Source organism: Cervus canadensis, chromosome X (genome assembly GCF_019320065.1).
Source record: "Cervus canadensis isolate Bull #8, Minnesota chromosome X, ASM1932006v1, whole genome shotgun sequence".
NCBI classification, from domain to species: Eukaryota; Metazoa; Chordata; class Mammalia; order Artiodactyla; family Cervidae; genus Cervus; species Cervus canadensis.
Genome location: NC_057419.1, coordinates 109,503,526 through 109,515,151, shown reverse-complemented (window position 1 = coordinate 109,515,151; position 11,626 = coordinate 109,503,526).

Here is an 11,626-nt window from a genome sequence, read left to right as displayed (position 1 = left end):
ATGTTGCATTGTATGCAACATATGTCTCCAACAAATATTCATTTTCTGACTATAGCTTTTCAGGTGTTAGCTCCTCATTTGAGATAAACAGAATTCCCACTAACATTTGAACAATAAAAACCAAAGTAAAACAAGAGACTAGCTTTAAAGAAAGCTGTACCCTTGTAAGTTATGTGTCTGGACTAATACACTTTATCACCAAAACAAGTGCCTCAAATTACAATTAAAGTCATACAGCCATGTTCATATGATCTACTTAAGGAGGAAGATTTTGTGTGTGCCAAGCAAAAATAGTCAAAGAAAATAAAGCAACAATCCTTAAAGAGAATATTCATCTTAAAGACATGGAAGATTATAGTACTTAATTTATGAGCAAATGGTTATCTAATTTATTGTATTTTATAGACAGTGCTGATAGCCAATGCACAGGCAAAGACAGAATCATATAGTATGTGGAAGAAGCCCTAGTCCATATTTTCTTTTGAAATAACTGTAAGCTCACAGAATGTGAATATTGCATTGATTTACCTGAGTACTTTGATGGAAATCTGCTATGTTGATGACCGCTATTGTTTTCATTTGGTTTGGCTGGTGAGTAACTCAATTTTATGGGTGCTGCAAAATATTTGAGACAGTTAACTGTCTTGAAAACCTCTAAGAGTGAAAAATAATTACCCTTATATGTAATTTTACTTCCCCTGTGGCTAATGTAACTTTTTAAGCCTATCCGTTGTTCAGTTAACTTTTACTCACCTGAATAAACCGTGTTCAAATGAAGTGGACATCCCACTGAAAATATAAAAATGAAAAGAATAAAGAACATTGAAACTTTGTTCATTATCTAAATATTTTAACTCTTTCGTTATATGAAGAAAAGGAAGAGTTGTCTTTTCTCTAGCCTTTGAACTGAGATCCTCTGCTGGCTTGACAACTCTGAAGAGGGGCCAGCAGTGTGAAGTCACACACATCATCATAATGGTATTACTGCACAGAATCAAGCCAGCCAATGGGGTGACTAAGAGAATGAAGGGGCGGGCCTAGAGGGCTGCTTAGAATGGAGTGTAGTCCTGAGAGTGCAGGCATAGGGGTGAATTAAGACTAGATCTCTCCCCTCAGGGGGATTGTAGTCTAGTAACAGAAGGCAGACAAGATATTTATGACAATTCAGAATGACACTAACCACACAAATAAAATAGAGGAGACAGTAGAATATAAATAGGAGGGATTTGGTTATCAAAATGCCTCGACCCCAATCCTGTTCTTTCACGAGTTGTTGATGTAGAGCAAACTACTTGACCTCTGAAGCTGTTTCCTTATCTGAAAAATGGGGGTGAAAATAACACCTCTTTCACAGAGTTATTGTGATGGTTAAATAAGATCATCAGTGTAAAGTTCACAGGAGTGTCTGACACCACAGATTTACATCCATAGTAAACCAACAGCACAGTATACCTCTAACCTTTGGGATACTATTCAGAGACCCAAACCCAGAGTTTCCTTTATGGAGACAAATTGGATAATTGCAAAGCCCATCTAGTTAGTTACCTAATATCCCTAAGCAGTTGATTATGGCAGGTTTTTGCTTTATTCCTGTAAGACCCCATTCTCGTCTTTCTCCCATCATTCTGTGATTGCAAATGATCTTGTGGGGCCTTGGCCCCACTCTGTCTCTCCTCTGAGTTCTCTGAATTTCATCTCTGACTCAGTCCCTCCATATTGGTTTGTCTTTGGACCCTGATGTTTGCTCTCTTTTGCTTTAGTTCTGGACAATCTGTCCATGGCACTGAAGCTTTAATCAGTGTGTAAGTCAGGATTCTACTAGAGAAGCAGAACCAGTAGGAGATATATATAGCACATATATCATATGCACACAAGTATCTTATATATGTATATATGTATGAGATATCACATATATATGTATCTCCTATGATATCTCTATCTATCTCTTATCTATCTGTCTATCCATCCTTCTATTTATCAAGGAATTAGCTTATACAGTTTTGGAGACTGGTTAGCCAAGTTTGGGCATGCTGACAGGCTAGAAAATCTCGGGCAGGAGCTGATACTGCAATCCATAGGCAGATTTTCTTCTTCAGAAAAATCTCAGTTGTGCTCTTAAGGTCTCTCAGCTGATTGGATGAGGCCCACCTACATGATTGAAGATAATCTCCTTAATTTAAGATGAACTGATGGTAAAGGTTAACATCATCTACAAAATATCTGCACAGTAGCACCTCAAGAAGTGTTTGATCAGATAACTACTATAGACTAGCCATGTGGCCACACATGAAGCAAACTAAACATCACACTCAGTTTCTCTGAATTCCTTTAAGCTTTAGTGAACATCTAGTGCCCCTGAGACTTGGTCCTTCCATTGTTAACCCACTCCAGTATTCTTGCCTGGAGAATCCCATGGACAGGGGAACCTGGCAGGCTAAAGTCCATGAGGTCACAAAGGGTCAGACACAAATGAGCATCAGTTATTCTCTATTCTTGGCTTTAATATGCCATGTACCCAGTTCAGCTGGCTACTGCTACCCACCCACAAGGATGTGGCTCTTCCTGAATGATGTTTACAGAGGTATAGAGAGAAGTATAGGTTAAAGGGCCATTTAATTCTATCCCTTCATCTTCTAATCCCTCTGGAAATCCTTAGTAAATAATTAGGCTTGAGATAAAGTAATTCATGCTATTTTGGTGATTTATTGAACAGCTCATTTCAGGTGATAGTATGTTGAGAATCTTCCAGTCCAGTGATTTCTAAACATCTTAATCCCTTAAGGAACTTTAAAAATCCCAGTTCTTAGGTATCAAGCCCCAAGATCTGCTAATTCTGTACCAGGGAGATACTGCATATATCCATTTGAAAATATTTTTCCTGGTGATTTTGATGCACAGGCAGTTTGGAAACTGTTGAAATGGTCTAGTCCTCTTGTGTGACTGATGAGGAAATTCTTTTCATAATCTTTCAGCAGATCTATAAACTTACCCATCTTGTCTTTCAAAGTGCTTCTTTTATTTCTAAGAAAGGGTGCCCTTTGGGGTTGATTCTCTTTCATAACATTATGCATTTTTCCTTGCCATCACTCTTTCCAATTGGGCTACCACCTCCCATAATCAGGCTTAGCCTCACTCCAGAATCTCTTCCTCCTTCTATCTCTCCATCAATTGCCTGGCACCATCATACATCCATCCAGTTACTTAGGTCAATAACTAATCTAATAACTAATAACTCATCCTAAATGACTTTTTCCCTTACCTGGATTTTCTTTCTCTGTTTTGGCAGCAATAATATACCCTCTTGACTTCACCTCCAAAATACATCCTGAATTTTATCCCTTTTCACCATCTTCTCTGCTTCTACCTGAATCAAGCCATCATCATATTTTGCCTGGACTCCTCTTCTACAAGACACTCTTCACAAATCTCTCTGCTTTTACAACTTGCCAACATACAGTCTGTTCTCAAAATAGTAGCCAAAATTAAAATTTAAAAATATAAGTTAAATCATGTAATTTCCCTGCTTAAGTCCCTGCAATAGCTTTCCATTGCAGTTAGCTATCCACATTTATTACCATTTCCAATAGGAGCCTGTGTGATCTGACGTTTGTCAATCTTTATGGCCTTACCTCCTACCCATTTCCATGTTTTTGTCTCTGTACATGTCAGGCTTATTCAGTCTTAGGACCTTTACATTAGTTGTTCTGTCAGCTCAGGAAGCACTTCTACCTTTAGTTTCTTGGTTTCCTCCTGATCAGTCAGATCATGCTTCAAATGTCAGTCTCTCAGAGTGGTCTTTCCTGAGGACCTAAGATGCTCTATCATGTAACTCTCTTTTAATTTCTTGTAGCACTCATCATTATCTTACAGTCTTATGTTTTTGATTCCTCATATAGGTCTGTTTTCTGTCTGAAACTTGTAAGTTCTTTTAAAGCATAGACCTCGTCTGTCTTATTCACTGTCATACCACAGCATCTAGTACGATGCTTGGCTTTTTCCTCTTTCCACTTTGATTGGCTATATAGTGTCCAGAAGTATTTCTGATCATCAGAAGTAACACTGGACTGTGATATCAGCTCCTGCCCAAGAATTTCCAGCCAGTCAGCATGCTCTACAGATTGTAGACTTGCCTAGCTAGTCACAACACTATTACATCAAAGCCAAGATTAGAGTTTTTTATTTGATATTTTTATTAAACAGCAAACCCTACTATCACAAATGTTTTTAAAAATAATTTTAACTCAGAGCCTTAAAGTTAACAAAACACTGTGGCTTCCATTAGTTCTTTTACTTGTTCTTTACAAATATTCTGTGTAGTAGATGGTATTATCTCCAATTTATAGATGAAGAAATAATTGTTAATGTAATTTCTGTGTTCATTCAGACATTTATAATGTGTTAGCTGGCACAAAGGATAGAAATGCAGTAATCTAAAAAGTTCTAGATTGAACACTGGTCTTTAGCCTCCAAATCCTCTTCTCTGATCTCTACAGTAGAACCCTCTGTTGAATATATGAATCATTAAAATAGGACAGGTCATGTGTTTCAAAAAACTAAAATAAAAAATATTATATATATTTTCAGTAAGTCTATGAAGTCATTGTTGATCTCTTCTAGGTAGACTTTATAATGTTGATTTTTTTAAAAAAAATCTCATTTCTTGATGTTGGAGTACAGATAAATTTTAATTTTGGTGTAATATAGAAAACAATTCCTCTTTCTATCAGAATGTGAGATTCTTTTGGTATTTAGACAGTTGGAAACTATAAAATTAATGATTTTATAATGTATATTAAACAATTAAATGTTATTTTCACAAAAAAATGTATTCTGAGTATGCTGATATAAAAAACTTTTCTGAGGGGGAAATAAAAGAAGTAACACTAGTCTTCTCTGTGTTCTTCAGCTAAAATCAGGACTATTTTAACGAGTTTGTAGCACTACTCTTGGAAAGGCAATCTGCAAAGGAGGATACTTAGAAAGGTGAAGAGTTTTGAAATTTCAATTGTATGAGGAGTAGGTCATGAAACTTCCATGTTTCATCTGGAGAAGGGCACAGTGAAGAGAGCCATCTCAGGTTCATCACCAAGGCTCATCCTCGTTTGCTCATTTGTACTCTCTGGCTTTCTACCTAGTTTTGAGTCATTAATGCTTCCTGTTGGGTTAAAGATAAGCTCAAATTCTGGCCTTTTTTTTCTCCTTATAACCCAAGCTTCTGAATTCAGATGGAGATCACACTTCAGTTCACATTCTTGGCAGAAAAGTCAAGTTTCTTAGGTGACCTTCTGTGATTGTATTTATGCTGTACTGACACCAATACAATCTCTGCTAAAGGCTGTATGCTGATAGATGCAAAAAAGCCTGGAAAAATCCATGGGCTTTCTTTTTATGCAAAGAAAATTTAGTTAAATGCATTATACTCTCAGGTTCCTTGGGCCTTACATTGCAAACACTATCATCTTCTCTTTTATCTCCTGATTTAAAAGAAATTGGTGACTTTTCATAGCAGTTTCAGGCATGGAAACATCAACAGCTCAGGATACCAGTCTTAGTGCAATGTGGTTCCAATTCTGCCAGCCCTTCTGCCAGAGACTGTTTCTTATTTTCCCACTGAAATGGGTCCTGAGGATCTTACCTTACTGTTGGAGTGGCGAGCATGGGTCTGTTGTTGCATCTGTCTAGTGTCTGCTGTGGTTCAGCAGTGCTGTTCTCCTTTTCCCAAATGGGGACCCAAAGTCTCACATACACAGTGCTTGTTGATGACCTGCCTTAAGAATCTAGAGTCCCACCTACTGTACAGCACAGGGAATTCTACTCAATACTCTCCAATGGCCTTTATGGGAAAAGAATCTAACAAAGACTGGATATATGTATATGGAAAACTGATTCACTTTATTGTACACCTGAAACTAGCACAACATTGTAAATCAATTATACTCCATCTGTGTCCATCTCTAATATTGGCCTGTAATTTTCTTTTTGGTGTGATATCTTTGTCTGGTTTTGGTATCAGGGTGATGGTGGTCTCTGAAAGAATCCAGAGTCCTAGTTTAGTGTCTTTGAGGAGTCTCCCTAAACAGTTTATTTCATTTCCAATATTTTATCTCAATTGGATTGCATTTTTATCAGGAAATCATTTGTGTGTGTCTGTGTTAGTTGCTCAACCTTGTCCGACTCTTTGTAACCCCATGGACTGTAGCCCTCCAGGCTCCGGAATTTCCCAGGTAAAAATGCTGGAGTGGGTTGCCATTTTTTCTCTTGAGGATCTTTCCAAACCAGGGATTGAACCCAGGTCTCCTGTGTTTCCTGCATTGCAGTCAGACTCTTGACTGTCTGAGCCACCAGGGAAGCCCTAATAATTTAGATCAGGCCTAAACTAAAGTCACTCCTTTGTATAAATATTCTTCTCTGAACTCTCCAATGAAAATATTTATACATTATTTGGAAATGGTAACACTCACTTTAGAACTTAAGATAAAAATTGCAATTCTCCCTTTTCCTGGTATCCTTTACCACAGTTGCTATCACAAATTATACTAACATTTTAAAATATATTGGGGTAGCTGGGCCTGGGAAGTTATTTTTGTTGTTTGAAAAGAAATTCCTCATCAATCATTCATTAAATGGTTTTCACAATGATGGAAGATTGTTGCCTAGACACATTGTTTCGTTGAGAGTTACAAAATGGTGGTTTTTTTTCCTATTTCTTTCATTTCTTCTGCATGTAGTAGTTGGAAATTTAAAGTGCTTCCACTTAGCTACTTGACTATGTTGAAATATAGCCTGCACGGGAAAGTTGAGGTAAACGCTGGAGTATTTCCCTTTACTTATCAATTTTCAAAAAATGGGGTTGTTACCCCAGTAACTACCAATGGTGATCAATACTTTGATGGGGGAGTTAAGTATGATTTTTATATATTTAATGCATTGCAGTAATTGCAGGTGCTTTTTGATGCTCCTTAGGAATCCCTTAGTGTTGGCTCCTGAGTTGGACTGGAAGTTCCCATTAGGCGACCAAACTGTCAGGTCAAATCAAGAGCCATTGCACTGAGATGCCTAGAAGAAAAGAGGGCTGGTTGCTGAGGGCCAACTCTACTTATTTGGCCTAAAGTAATGTGTTGGACTCACAATGAAGCCATATAGTTTTCTCTCTGTGTTTTAAAATTTTTACACATATGACTAAGTGCTTACTTGGGTGCCTATGTTAATCTTTTCATAATTACCTTTTGTTCCTTTTACCCCTTTATGTAATTTTACCACACTGGGAACCACCCTTCACCACATCCCCACTCTGGCAGAGTTTTGAATATAAGTTGTGAAAGCAGGTATCACTAATCTTTCCAATTTCAAAAAGAAAGCTTCCAGTGTTTCACAGAACATATAAAATATGTGCACTCTCTCTCTATGCACACACACACACAATTTTGTTGATACATTGAGGTGGTCTTTAGCAAAAGAACTGCTAAATTTGGCTTGCTAGCCTGCCATATATACAGTAGGTAAGAAGTCAATGAGCCAAGGGACTTCCCTGGTGGCTAAGACTCTGTGCTCCCAATGCGGGGGGCCCAGGTTCGATCCCTTGTCAGCGAACTAGATCCCACATGTCCCAACTAAAGATCTATCATGCTGCAACTAAGATCTGGTACAGCCAAATAAATAAATAAATATTTAAAGAGAAGTCAATGAGCCAAATGGATGCACGGAGTCTCACATACAAGGACAGCAAAAGCAAAATCAGAAGATCAGCACGGTGTCAGCTCCTCATGTCCCTTGTCCCACAAAATGACAATGAACCACAGCGACAAGATGACAGATGACGTGAGCAGCAAGTCGCTCTATCATGGAGGAGCTATTTTCATATTACATCTAATTCGTTTTATAGCTTGAAGTGGTACCCTAAGGGAGGAAGCAAGACGGAAAATCCCATGCCTTACTAGAATGAGGGAGGCTGCCTCCTGGCAGCCCTCCAAAAGAGAGCGAGGAGGTGAGAAACAGTCCTCACAAGGCTGCTTGTCTCGACATGTTCCGGGGAGGATCACAGAGCATTTCAACAAGACTTAGGTCAACTTGCTGTTGGTTGAGACTTGCCTGTGTGGAGAGGTGGCAGGTTGGTAGCACACCTGAGCAGAGGCATTCCCCTACAACCATGAACAAATCCTGAAAATGAAGGGAGCCTTTTAGCTATATTAATACACTATAATAAAAATATGTTTTATTATTACAATAAAGTTGTACTAATATGACAAGCTGAAATCAAGATTGCCAGGGGAAATATCAATAACCTCAGATATGCAGATGACACCACCCTTATGGGAGAAAGCAAACAGGAACTAAAGAACCTCTTGGTGAAAGAAGAGAGTGAAAAAGCTGGCTTAAAACTCAGCATTCAGAAAACTAAGATCATGGCATCTGGCCCCATCACTTCATGGTAAATAGATAGGGAAACAGTGGAAACAGTGACAGACTTTATTTTCTTGGGCTCCAAAATCACTGCAGATGGTGATTGCAGCCATGAAATTAAAAGACGCTTGCTCCTTGGAAGAAATGCTATGACCAACCTAGACAGCATATTAAAAAGCAGAGACATTATGTTGGCAACAAAGGTCCATCGAATTAAAGCTATGGTTTTTCCAGTAGTAATGTATGGATGTGAGAGCTGGACCATAAAGAAGGCTGAGCGCCAAAGAATTGATGCTTTTGAATTGTGGTGTTGGAGAAGAGAGTCCCTTGGACTGCAAGGAGATCAAACCAGTCCATCCTAAAGAAAATCAATCTTGAATATTCATTGGAAGGACTAATGCTGAAGCTGAAGCTCCAATACTTTGGCCACCTGATGTGAAGAGCTGACTCATTAGAAAAGACCCTGATGCTGGGAAAGATTGAAGACTGGAGAAGGGGACGACAGAGGACGAGATGGTTGGATGGCATCACCGACTCAATGGACATGAGTTTGAGCAAGCTCTCGAGGTGGTGAAGGACAGGGAAGCCTGGAGTGTTGCAGTCTATGGGGTCTCAAAGTGTGGGACACGACTGAGCGACTAAACAACAATACTTAATGAGTCAATTATATCGTGTTCTTTAGAAATCCTTCCGTCTTGGTAAATCAGGATTTTACCACTAGATGGCGCATGGCAAATATTCATCATTCAATTGGTTAGTATGGAGCGACTACAAACTTAATTCTTTTTTTTTTCTCTCTTTTTTTTCCATTTATTTTTATTAGTTGGAGGCTAATTACTTTACAATATTGCAGTGGTTTTTGTCATACATTGACATGAACCAGCCAAGGATTTACATGTATTCCCCATCCCAATTCCCTCTCCCACCTCCCTCTCTCTCCGATTCCTCTGGGTCTTCCCAGTGCACCAGGCCCGAGCACCAGTCTCATGTATCCAGCCTGGGCTGGTGATCTGTTTCACCCTAGATAATATACAATTCTCATTAGTTCTAAAATGTATATACATTTCAGCTTCCCTGGTGGCTCAGACGGTTAAGGATCTGCCTGTAATAACTTTAAATATTGTGCAATAACTATTTTTGTTAAAGCATTTTATTCTTTATTTTCTGAAATTTAGAGCAAAGAACAATGCAGTAAACACCTGCATGTACTTAATCTAGATTTACCAACTACTTGTTGTTTAGTCGCTAGGTCGTGTCTGACTCTGTGACCCCATGAACTGCAGCCCTCCAGACTCCTCTGTCCATGGGATTTCCCAGGCAAGAATACTGGAGTGGGTTGGCATTTCCTTCTCCAGGGGATCTTCCTGACCCAGGCATTGAACCCACATCTCCTGCCTTGGGAAGTGTATTCTTTACCACTGAGCCACCAGCGTATTGCTAATTTGCTGTGTCTATCCTTTCTTTGATTTTTTTCTAAAGCATTTTAGAGTAATTTGTAGACATCATGGCACTTCATCTCTGAATACTTGAACATGTGTCTCATGAGAACAAATCCATCATCCCACATTATCATACCCTATTATATTGATCTAATATTACCCAATATCTAGCCTATATTCAAATGTCCTAATTTTCCCCCAAATGTCTCTTATAGCATTTTCTACTGAGGATCCAATCCAAGATCACGCATTGCATTTGGTTGTCAGAGCTCTTTTTTTTTAGGTCATATTTCTTAATCTTCTTTAATCCAAAACAGTTTCCCTGCCCCTCCTTTTTAAAATGTAGCAATTCTATACAAATATGAAAATGCACATATATTTTAAAATATTTCTTAAGTATTTCTTCCTCCACCACTGTGTCCAATATTTTTAGGCAGATAATGTAACAACCCTAATTATAAATGTTATCCCAAATGGATGACATTAAAAAAAATAACAAAATACTTCTAAGTGCGGCAATTGTATATGTCATGTATAATAAAAACCCATATAGAAATTTGAGGGGTAGCTCTTTGTTAAATTACGAGCTTTTTAGAAAGGTAATGGACTGTGTTTATTCATTTTTATAATTCTCTACCCCCAGTATTTTGATGCTCTCATAAGAGGAATTGCTTCTTAAATTTCTCTTTCTGATCTTTCATTGTTCGTGTATAGAAATGCAACAGATTTCAGTGTATTAATTTTGTAACCTGCAACTTTATCAAGTTCATTGATGAGTTCTAGCAGTTTCCTGGTAGCATCTTTAGAATCTTCTATGTATAGTGTCATGTCATTTGCAAACAGTGATAGCTTAATTTCTTCTTTTCCAGTTTGGATTCCCTTTACTTCTTTTTCTTATCCGATTGTTGTAGCTAGGACTTCCAGAACTATGTTGAATGAAGATCGTGTGAGTGAACATCTTTGTCTTGTTTCTGATCTTAGAGGGAGGGCTTTCAGCTTTTCGCCACTGAGTATGATACTAGCTTTGTCTTATAGTGTAATCTGAAGTCGGGGATCCTGAGTCCTCCAGCTCTGTTTTTCTTTTTCAAGGTTGCTATGGCTATTCAGGGTCTTTTGTGTCTCCATACAAATTTTGAGACTTTTTGTTCTCGTTCTGTGAAAAATGTAGGTCTGTCTATATGGCCTTTATTATATTGAGGTATATACCCTTTATGCCCATTTTCTGGAGAGTATTTTTAATCATAAATGGCTAATGAATTTTGTTAAAAGCTTCTTCTGCATCTATTGAGATGATCATGTGGTTTTTATTCTTCAGTTTGTTGATGTGGTTGATTTGATTTGATTGATTGATTTGCAAATGTTGAAAAATCCTTGCATCCCTATGATAAATCCTACTTGATCAGGGTATATGATCCTTTTAATGTGTTGCTGGATATGGATTGCTAGTATTTTGTTTAGGACTTTTGCATCTATGTCCATCATTGATATTGGCCTGTGATTTCCTTTTTTTTTTTTTTTTTTAATGGTATCTTTGTCTGGTTTTGGTATCATAGTGATGGTGGCCTCATAAAATGAGTTTGGAAATTTTCCTTCATCTGCAACTTTTTGGAACAGTTTCAGGAGGACAGGTGTTAACTCTTTTCTAAATGTTTGATAAAATTTGCCTGTGAGGCTGTCAGGTCCTGGACTTTTGTTTTTTAGGAGGTCTTTAATCACAGTTTCAATTTCAGTGCTGTTCATATTTTCCATTTCTTCCTGGTTCAGTCTAGGGAGACTGTATCTTTCTA